This window comes from Schistocerca serialis, chromosome 3 (assembly GCF_023864345.2).
Source record: "Schistocerca serialis cubense isolate TAMUIC-IGC-003099 chromosome 3, iqSchSeri2.2, whole genome shotgun sequence".
NCBI classification, from domain to species: Eukaryota; Metazoa; Arthropoda; class Insecta; order Orthoptera; family Acrididae; genus Schistocerca; species Schistocerca serialis.
Genome location: NC_064640.1, coordinates 904,814,242 through 904,826,242, shown reverse-complemented (window position 1 = coordinate 904,826,242; position 12,001 = coordinate 904,814,242). Strand labels below are relative to the sequence as shown.

Below are 12,001 nucleotides of genomic sequence, written 5' to 3'. Positions count from 1 at the left end.
ACACATTGCACTTTATGTGTACCTGCAAGAAGACAGTGTTTCTGAATTTTACCAGGATGGTCTGAGGAAGATTTCATAGACGTGAGGATGCTCTTGGCAATGATGACAAAGAATTCATCAAAAGCTTGAGTTATCACTCAAACCTGATGTGGAAAGTATACTGAGATAATTTTATCCAGGATTAATCCGTTTCACTATACTTTTGTTTCAACACAAATTGTGAGAACAGCCTATTCACAGAAACGAGATGATGTCCTACCTATGGACATTTTCCCCCATATAAACGTGAACTGCAATGAAGTCTCTGGCTCACAGCACAAAAATCTGTGAGCTTGGTTGGGAACATAAGCCAGGCACTATTTGATGCAGCAGCCTTATGCCATCTTACTGGGTGGGCCTGTATGCCCACGAGGTAGCACTCTACTGGTCGACAGCAGAGACAATGTCTTGCAGCATTAATAACTTCTCCATCATCCAAATACAGCTTCCCACAGAGTGTATTACACTTTATATTCTTCTGTTAGACAGTGATGAACCCAGTGGGCACACAACTTTGAGTACCCCAACTGCTGTGCAGTGAGAAGTTTGACTGTAATCCGTCGGTCACCTTCAATGAGTGTGTCCACATGTTCCAACACTGCAGTAGTCACAGGCACGTGCAGCCGCCTGGCACGCGGGAGATCACACATGTTTGCGTGACCTCACTGCGATGGTGACAGACACCTCGCCTGACAAGTCATCGTGCTTTTGTTCACTGCCAGGTCTCTGTACACATTCTGCAAGTACCTACAAATACCTGCAATGCTCTGGTCTTATGCTAAAAGAAACTCAATCACTGTTCTCTGCTTAGAATGCATTGCTGGTACAAACACCATTTTGAAGGCTACATATAGCACCGCCGCCTATCAGAACTTCGTGAAACTATAGGGGCTGAAGCAGGAATATTCCATGATATACCACAGCAAATTCCACATTTTTTTCTGCTGAAATTCACTGATAAAAAAAATTGTTGAATTATTTACTGAACGTCCTTCATAGAAAGATGAGATGAAATATTCTTGGCTTGGTAGTGTATGCTCAACTTCTTTTAGTTAGAAATGCAATTGTTTTTTGATGCAGTCCTCTTTCAGATCAAGATTTCCATTTCATCACTCAACATGAATGATTTCAGAATGCTGCACAGAGCACCGACACCAAATTAAATAATATTTATGTAATATTCGGTTGGAATTCAGAGGAACACAGACATATTAAAAACTTGAATATACGGTATTCATGTGCCACAATAATATTTATTTTATAGTTCGTTATGAACTGGCTTATGGCTTTCTAGGTCATCATCAGATAACTTAATACTAAATAGATAGTCCACACATCACCAGCGAGATTTCATAGCTATAAAAAGATTCTTTTTCAAAGATATGTGATATTTTACAACTACATCAGTATGAAAACACAAGCATAATGTAATTCACAAGTTATATTATTTTATACTCAAAGATTAAAGGTATAGGAATGTATAAGCCACAAATGTTGCGTGAGTCATGGCACAAACTGCTACATTTTATGTTCAAACAGGTGAATGTAATGAACGGGCCAAAAATGGGCTCAGGTGGGAGGGGTGGGGGAGGGCATAGGGGAGAACGGAGTCTATGGAATGTGGATGTGAAACATCATTTACAACAAGTATGTTATCTATTGGACAGAAAAATATTAACTTGGTGCTGCTGCTTTAGTAAAGGTGAATAATGAAACTTTGTTTGGTGCTTAAAACTACACATAACACCAAAACAGGATCTTGAGTTCAAGAAGTAGCACAGAAGTGACCAAGAAAGCTAGCAAAGTTGCCAAGAGAATTTAAGTGAATAAAGAAATGAAGAAGTGGTACGTGGTATGTGATTACATTTATTTACATCTGAGAGTTGTTCACATAGCAATTATGTCACCCCTCGCCCATGTGAATTTGGCATATTTGATAACAGCACGAGATACTTTGCTTGCCATAATAAACTTGATGTAACTCTGCCAGAAAGTTAAAATTGAACAGTATCTAAACAGAAACCAGCTCCAACATCCACTAAACATTAATAGTTTGCGGAACATGTCATTAATCTATCAAATCTAAATTTGTCTTCTGAAGAGTTCCAAATTTTACATAAGAGAATTAAATATGCTCCTAAATCAAATATTTAAAAAAAAGAGCTAGATATACTGAAAGTGGATCATATATATATATATATATATATATATATATATATATATATATATATATATATATATATATATATATCTGTATGTGTGGATGGATATGTGTGTGTGCGAGTGTATACCTGTCCTTTTTTCCCCCTAAGGTAAGTCTTTCCACTCCCGGGATTGGAATGACTCCTTACCCTCACCCTTAAAACCCACTTCCTTCCGTCTTTCCCCCTCCTTCCCTCTTTCCTGATGAGGCAACAGTTTGTTGCGAAAGCTTGAATTTTGTGTGTATGTTTGTGTGTCTGTCGACCTGCCAGCACTTTCATTTGGTAAGTCACATCATCTTATATTTTATATATATATATATATATATTTGCGGATGATGTGACAATAAAACATTTGGTAGCACATGAATCAAAAGCTCTAAATAACAGATATGTTCAATGCTAGTTGTAGAGAGCAAAATGGAGCAGAAAGTGTGGATCACACTAAAGAAAAGACTGTCTTCTCAAGATATAATTGCTGTAAAGGCTGGCAAGGGAACAGTTAAATGTTACTTAATAAGTCAGAATATTGAAAAAGTGTTTACATTCCTCAGCCCTGCACATTTTTCTGTTACCTAATAATCTCACTATGAAATATGCTATGGAAAACCTTAAAACCTGCCAATTGATGCTCACTAATTGTGATCCCAAATACCTCACAAACGTACTACCAACAGCACCCATATCATATGGGTTACCTAGGCCTCACAAAGAAGACATTCCAGTGAGACCTGCAGTATTTTTAGTTTTCAGCACCTTGCCATAAATTAACCAAAAAGTTAGATTCACTAATTTTAATAGAAATGTTATATAAAACTAGAACAAATCCAGATGAGACAGAAGATATAAGATTGGCAACTGAGACATGTTTAAAGCAAAAGTACATATCTCCAATTTCAACAAACTCTGTACAGTCATTCAGATGGATCAGCAATGAAGTCCTCACCAAGCCCCTTATAAGCTGAAATGTTTATGGATAATTCTGAACAAACATTTTTAGATAAAGAACCCTAAAGTTCTAAAATACGATATTGGACAAGGTATGTGGATGAGGTCCTGTGCTTGTTGACAGGTACCACCAGATAATGAAATAAATTTTTTAACATTTAAATTCACATTACAGTAAAATTAACTTTACAATGTGATTGGGAGGAGATACTACCAACATTTTAGACCTTACCTTTGACATCAGTAAGCAAAAGCATTTATTTAAAATATACATGAAAGTAACTTTTACAGACAAAGTAATACCTGCCTGTTCCCAGCATCCCATAAAACACAAATGCAGCCATCCACTCCATGATCTTGCAAATGAATTAAAAATAATAATTAGAAAAATAGCACACAGCACTGTTTATATCCTACCCTAATTGACAACATACTCACAAGGGGACCGTCAGAAGTGTAAATAACGGATTTTGGTGTGTCTCGGATATGTTGTAGAGGGACATGCCCCGAGTATGAGGCTATCCACTTTTTAGCGACTGGCCTTGGGTTTCAAGAAAATTGATTTGAAGTTCACTGCACACTGTAATATGCGCAACATTAGCCATGTTCCAACCAAGTGAGTGTATCGCAGCGGTTAAGGTCTACAGCTACCACAGTGTGTTCGGGTTCTTTCTGTGTTTTTGCTTCTTTTTAAATCAGACTAGTCCGACATTTTTCCATTTTATTTTACAGAATATCAACAAACAGTGTAAATTGTGTGAAATTATTAAGAAGTTTAAATTGTGTAGGTTCGGTCAAACAGAAAGCAGACTGTCCATGCGGACATCCTGTGCGAACTCTGTGTATTGTGACAGTGGATTCCCCTGGTCACTGCATTCTATTTGGCTACGGAGATATAATTTCATAATACACAGAGTTTCTCTGTGCATTATGAACATGTATCGCCATGGTCAAACGATGTGACTAAGCTCCTAAACAGCTAGTTTGCAACGTCCATTGCATGCAACTCGTTGTTAGTGCCACGCACGTTCAAAGAATACAGTGAAATGGATGGCCCAAGTGTGTCTACAGAAGTGCAGCCAGAAGAAAATACATCAGAGGTAGAGGAGTTGAATGAACAATCGAGAGGCGAAATCACAAATGCCATCAAATATGCCGAAAAGTTGTTTCGTGATTTAAATCTTCTAACAAGCATACCAGTCAGCACGATCTCTGCTAATTCAACTGCAATTGGCAATGAGATATGTATCACATAAAAGACCTGTTGGCTGAGAGACAGATCATCAATGGTGATGAATTAATGAACATCAATGAAGAAGATGAGATGCACAAATATGAGGCCATAAGTTTCACTTTGCCAACGGCCTTGCTGCAGTGGTAACACCGGTTCCCATCAGATCACCGAAGTTTAGTGCTGTCGGGCTGGGCTAGCACTTGGATGGGTGACCATCTGGTCTGCCGGGCGCTGTTGGCAAGCGGGGTGCACTCAGCCCTTGTGAGGCAAACTGAGGAGCTACTTGATTGAGAAGTAGCGGCTCCGGTCTCGGAAACCGACATATGGCCGGGAGAGCGGTGGGCTGACCACATGCCCCTCCATATCCGCATCCAGTGACGCCTATGGGCTGAGTATGACACGGAGGCCGCTCAGTACCATTGGGCCTTCATGGCCTGTTCGGGGGGAGTTTAGTTTATAAAGTTTGACTTTTGTGTGAATGTTCCATTTCTTGCAGATGAATCAACATAATATAAAGCTATCTACTTTGCAGTATATGGGAGTAGAGGGCAATGGCGATTTCATCACCAACAAATTCGCACATGAACCAGCAGATTATATGCCTCTATCCTACAAGGAACGAGCAGTCACTCTTGCAGTAGCTCACCCAAAATGGAGCCTAAAGAGTTTGCCGTTCCACAGCATCTCTCGATTAAAACATAACGCAATGCTATATCAATGGAAGGAGGATGTGAAACGAGGTGGAGCTCGTCGTGATAAATGAAACACTATCAATCATGAGATGTATGTATGGTTTGTCGGAGTGAGACAGAATTTGGAACAGGTAAATCATTTCAAAATACATATCAAACACATTGTAAGAAAGAGACTGGCTTGGTGAAAATAATATAATTTCTTCCCCAAGCAGGTGACAACCTAAAATTTGCAGCAATGGGTGATGAACGCTGCTGTTCCACTTTTTTTGGATACCTATAATTTCGCAGCCAGCTCGGCCTGGGTCGAACGATTTAATCAAAAGCATAAAATCAGGCAAAGGAAGGTTACAAAGTTCACGATTTCCAAAGAACGTGCAACGATGGAAGAAATATTAGTAGCCATGGAAGAATTCCACACACAAACAAAAATACTTATTGGTAATTTTAACCTCGACTATGTAATCAGCACTGATCAAACGGACTGTCAATATCAATCAACATACAATAGATCCCCTTGGAAAAGGGGTGACAACCATTCTCATGCAGAGAAAAGATTTAAACAAGATGAGTCACTAGTACACAGCACAGTACACGCTAACTGCATCCAGAAAGGTGACCCCATACATTTTTTTATGTATACAGGAACTGTCGGGAAAATTTGGCCCTATTGTTCAAAAAAGAGTGGATGAATTAACCCTCAAATTTAAAAATGTAATTGTGTCCTGCACGAAATCAGAGAAGTTCACAAAAGTGGTGCACGAAGACTTTTGAAAATCTGTAATTCTTCTGTACATGGGACAGGAAAATTTTTTATATATCATTGATACGTGGGGAAGGCAGACTGATCTGACCATATACGATCACATCTTCGTGGATGAAAGGAAAGTGTGCACCTGCACTGTAAAAGTCATCCCACCAAATTGTACTCCACTTTACCAGGCTTCTGAAGTATATTTTTACTGACAGTTTAACATTTTCACAAAGCAAATTCAGAATGCTCCTGATTTGCTGAATACCAACAGAGCAATCACGTCCAGGAATGATTCCATAAAACTACACTCATTAATTTTGCATCAATTCAAGGGCTCCTGCATTTTTGAATGCAAACAAATACGCACAGTTTGCATCAAAGTTAACGGATGAAAGAGAAACCTTTTTGAATGTAGATGAACAATGTTTTCTGGTATCGCTCTGAAAAACTCCATGAGGCTGCAAGACAGTAGCTTTTATGAAATATGCTTGGTGCTGTAAGACATTGTGTTTTGGTTGCTTTTACTATAAATATAATTTGGATTTCTGTTGTGGCATAGTGAGCGATGCAGGTGATACCGAGTAAATTTTGTAATAATAACGTGAAAATTAAATTACTATGGCAAAACTGAATATTTCTTATTAATTTCACACAATGTACACCATTTGTTGATATTCTGTAAAATAAAATGGAAAAATGTTGGACTATTCTGATTAAAAAATAAAATAAAATAAATAAAAAAAAGGCAAAAACATGGATAGGACCTGAACACGGTAACTCCAGCGTGGTAGCTGTAGACCTTAACCACTGCACCACGCTCACTTGGTTGGAACATGGCTAATGTTACGCGTATAATAGCACGCAGTGAACTTCAAAACCAATTTTCTCAAAAACCAAGGCCCATCGCTAAAAAAGCGGATAGCCTCTTACTCAGGGCATGTCCCTCTACAACATATCAGAGACCCATCAAAATACGTTATTTACACTTCTGATGGTCCCCTTGTCAGTAGAAAGAAGAGACAGAGGATAACAGCACTTCAGTACCCTCCTCAGAAAGCACTAAACCACACTGATAACAAATGGGCCCCCATGCCACATGTAGGTAGGACTTCAGAGGTACTTACCAGAAAACTACCAGAAAACTAAAATACAGGAACTATACTCTAGCGTTTTATTCTAGACCTACCATCATCCACATTTTGTTCAACAGTAAAGAGGAGAATCAACCTTTCGAACAGAGTGGAATTTATAGTAATTTCCTCTAATCTGTGTGGTAAATTATATGTATATCAATCAGATAGGGCTACAGGTACTAGACTGACTGAACATGAAAGGAGTTGGAGACTGAAAAAGAAAGATTCCATCTTGGCTGAACATGCTCTGAATGAATAGCATTCTTATGATATTAAATGTGAGGTTCTCCACAGAGGAACTGACATTATTCTAAATTCTGGCTACTAATAAACACAAATCAAGGAATCCTGACCTGCTCCTTAATGACCAAACATAGTTTCAGGATCCACCGTTACTAAAGTAGCACCAGTCAGGTGACATTTTTCTCACTATCAGATAAACGCTTGTTGTAACTATTCCTCATCCACATCCCAAAGACTCCTTTCTCCCTTCTTCCTGCCCTTGTGTTTTTTCAGCCTGTTCATCACTTTCACCATCTTGCCCGTAACATATAGTAGTCTGAGCCATTACTCACTCATACAACATTTTTTGGCTTAAACATTCCTATACCTTTAACCTTTGATTATTAAGTAATATACGATCTAGTTGTTTATGGCTTCTTTATGAATTAAATTATGCATTCCAGCCTGAGATGCTGGAGCTGGTGATCATGTGCATGTGAGGTGCGCTTGGTTGTGTGTGAGAATGGTGTGGCTCTCTCTTGTACTGATACAGGCTGTGGCTGAAAGCTTTATGTGTTTTTTAATTGTGACTGTCCGCAATTGGACATGTCTTTTTTACAGTAAGTAGCAATCTGTCTTTTCCTAAATTGCTGATATTCCTACCTGGATTTTCCTTTTTGATTACATTATGCGTGTGTTTTTGTATTGGTATAGAGTGGCAAAATGTCACATATGTTTGTACAGCTATGAATGCTCATTGATGTGTGGGAGAACTGTTTAGTATTAAGTTATCTGATGATGGTCTAGAGAGCTGATTCATAACGAATTATTAAATAAATACTATTGTGGATTATCAATGCTGTGCATTCAAGTTGTTAATAAGCCACACTAAATATCTTGATTTTGACAAATATACTCTCAGTTCTCAAACAGTCTGGGATGTCTCAGACAGTGAAGTAGTTCAAGTGAGGTCATTACACCACACAGAAGTAAGGGTTTGTAGAGCACAGAGATTTCAGAAACAAGGGTGCCACCAAAGAGTTTTGTATAAAACTTTTGTATGGCAGTCAACCAGAATGTCCTAAAGTTCAGCACACATTCTTTTACTTGCAAGTGCAGACACAACATTAGAAAGACTGGCCTGCCGATCTCTAGTTTGCTATGCACTGATACCCCAACAGCATACATTTATATCAGTGGGAGTTATTGGGTTTGAACTGAATATCAATATATGGTCGTTCAAGCATCTAGATATGATAAAGTCCATTTTTGACAGATCTCTAGACGTCTGAATATATCAAATATAGCTCAAATGCTCAACTTCATGAGGTTTTTTTTCCCACAGAGTTACACATCTTCATCAACTACGTTCTTTGTAACATAAAATGTTTTATTATCCTGCCTAATGGTGGTGTTAATAATTTAAATCTGGATTTTTTTTTTAAACTTATCGTCCAGCACAGGATAGCAGAGCCACAACACTGCCAGCTTATATGTGATAACTTTACGTATGAGTCACAATCAAATATTATAGTAATTACACAACACAATGTTGTACCCTTTCCTCACATACAAAATTTGCAAATGACTCAATGTTACTGTGTCTGATCAAAAAACACAATGAAATAGATATTTAGAGCTAGTGCGTATTATTAACACCTTCCAAAAAAACACAGTAATTTTGATAATTGGTATGAATAACAACAGCAGAATTCACAATCAATTAGAAAAATATATACGCATGATGAGAGTTTAAACCTATGAATCAATGCAAATAATAATAATACTAATAATGAGATATTTTACAAACACAGACCTGCCGTGCTGAAATTACAAATATCTTCAAGGTGGGATGGGTAGATGGAGAGTGAGGTGGGATGCAGGAAGAGGAGTTGCAGTGAGTAGCTAGTGGCTCAGACAATGGTAGCCAGTTCACTGGCTAGGAATTCAGGGAGGGATGGGTGGCAGGTGTAAGGGTTAGGCATGTGATTCACAGGTGCTGGTGCTGACACTGGCAGGGACTGGTACACGATGAAGGTGATGTGGAGACTTCAACTGGAAAGGGGGTAATAGTACACAGGAAGAGGAAGAGGAAAATGTTGGGTGGAAAGATTGAGGCCAAAAGGGTGACTGGAGCAAAGAATGTTTTGCATGGATAACTTCCATCTGCATACATAAAAAGAACTGGCAGTAGAGGGAAGGATCCATGCAGCCTGTGTTGTGAAGCAGCCATTGAAATTAAGCCTGTTACGCTTTGGTGAGTGTTGTGCCATTGGGTGGTGAACTTTGTTTTTGGCCACAATTTTGTGATGGCCATTCATTCTGATGAGGAGCTGGTTGCTTGTCATACCAATATAAAACGCTATGCAGTGATTGCAACAGAGTTGGGATATGAAATGGCTGCTTTCACAGGTGGCCCTGCCTCTGAAGGGGTAAGGATAAGCCTGTAGCAGAACTGGAGCAGGTCTTACAACTGGGTCCTCCACATAGATATGATCCCTATGGCAATGGGGTGGGACTGGGAGGGGCATAGCACTGGACCAGAATGTTGCGTAGGTTGGGTGGGCAATGGAATACCACTTAAGCACAGGTAGGAAAGATCTTGGGTAGGTTGTACCTAATGTCATGACATTATGGTAGATAAACAAAGCCCCGGCGAAGGATATGTTCAGTTGTTTCAGTCCAGGCTGGTATTGTTTGCGGACTAGGTTTGGCAGTTAGTGCCTGTCTGTTAACGTCCTCATGAGACCTTTGGCATACTGGGCAAGGAAGTTCTGATCACTACAAATGTGCCATCCACAGGTACCCAGGCTATGTTAGAGAGATTTTTTGATGTAGAAGTGATGACAGCTGTTGAAATGCAGGTACAGTTGGTGGTCAGTGGATTTAATATGGACAGTGGTGTGAAAGGAGCCATCAGAAAGGTGGAGGTCAACATCCAGGAAGTTGGCATGTGGATTAAGGATGACCAAGTGAAGCAGATGGGAGAGTTATGGAGGTTATGGAGAAATGAAAATATGGGGTCTCGGCTCTGAGTCCAGATCATGAAGATATCATCAATGAACCTGATCAAGACAAGGGGTTTTATGAGGTATCACCATTTCCTGTAGAGGGCTCATTAAAAGGTTGGCATAGGATGCCTATGGTGCCCATGGGTGTGCCGTGGATCTGTTTATATACCTTCCCCCTCAAAGAAGTTCATTTTTGGAACACAACCTATGACCAGCTTACAGACAGAAATGATGACACTTTCTGCAGGACCTGACCATAATTTTACAGGACAATGCTCAAGCACATAAGAGTGCAAGCTGTTACTGATTTGTTTGACTGAGGAGGCTGCTAAATGCTATACCACCTGCTGCACTCCCCTGACTTAAGCCCTCGTGAGTTCAACTCTATTTCTAAACTGGAGGAAACACTTCACAGCATTCGTGTCAGAACTGCTACAAATTCGTCAGGCAATAGACCGCGCTGCTCAAACTGTCAACTGGCACCGGTAAGAGTACCCTACGACTTCCACGTCGCTGGCAACGGGTTATACACATTGTTGGTGACTGCTTTGAAGGTCAGTAAAACTTTGAAACACATATCTATTTTTTACGAGCTGTAAATAAATAGTTGCCACTATTAAAGTTCCAACCCTCGTAGATAGGGCCTCTGTGTTATGTGGGGTTCATGAAGGGGTCACTGTGGGTAGGATAGGTGTTGCAGGGTGGTGATGCACCAAGGTTTAGAATGTCAAAAGAGTTGAAAAATTAAAGAGGTGGTGTCTGGAATGCTCTTCCAGGTGGTGGAGGGCATGAGTTTCAATTTTGGAGTTGGGGTGTATGTAGTTAAGATGGAACAGTAACAGTATTTCGCAGAGGCGGTTCAGGGGTGCCTGTGCCAAGGATGTGTGTGTGTTTCCTCTAGTTGCAGGTAGGTTTTATTTCTGAAACTAGCAAGCTTTCCTCCTCTTGTGTGTGCTTCTGTCAGTGACTAAATGCTTCCACTATTTGGGGAAAGGTGTCCTTTACTCTTAAATTATATAAAAATAAAATAAACATATGCATGTGGTAACCTGAATGATAACAAAATGGAAGAGCCAAATGCTACATGGAACAGCCAAACGCTCAGTACCACACTAACATCTCCTTATCAGTTGAGCATGGTCTCCTGTAACTACATAGATTTTCAAAATTTGCACCATATTCACCATATCATCATTTAAAATAGAGGGCATAGATCCATGGAAATCTAGGGCACCCTCTCGCCACTACGTAAAGTTCATTCAGTTAATATGTGGTGAAATTAGTCTAGTATGTCACACACATTACAAACTGGCTGCTCCTGGTGCTGCAGAATGTGACAATATGTTAAGATGCAGTGCACTATTCTCAGTCTTGTTAGGATTACTTCCTTGAACCTAATGTTTAGTAGTATGTACTCTCCAACACTGGATAGTCATTTGTATGATCCCTATCACTGACACCTGTAAGCATTACTTTGCATGCACATTTAAAGGTTCAGTTGACATTTAAAGCAGCATCACCCTGTGTCTGTGATGTGGTATGCACATTTTCAAGTCAAGTCAAATTACATATCATTCTCCAACCATCTGACAGAACAGACAACACTCAAATATAGAGTGTGACAGATCCATGTCATTTGCTTCTCTGTGGATGCATTAGTGTTGTCTGAACTCTAGGAGGTTAAGGGATGAGCAACGCTGCATTGCTGCATGCAATAAGCTGAGAATCGGGGTTGAATGAAAAGCATGTCCATGTGGCAGAGGTGGT

The 12,001-nt window shown here is 39.6% G+C and overlaps 1 protein-coding gene and 1 pseudogene across 1 annotated transcript in view; one reads left to right on the top strand and one right to left on the bottom strand.

Annotated features, from left to right (window-relative positions):
* The window catches only part of LOC126471313 (paired amphipathic helix protein Sin3b-like), a 299,139-nt gene that overhangs the window by 27,844 nt on the left and 259,294 nt on the right, over positions 1-12,001 (bottom strand). The window lies entirely within an intron of this gene.
* Positions 4,545-4,662, top strand: LOC126472062 (5S ribosomal RNA; annotated as a pseudogene).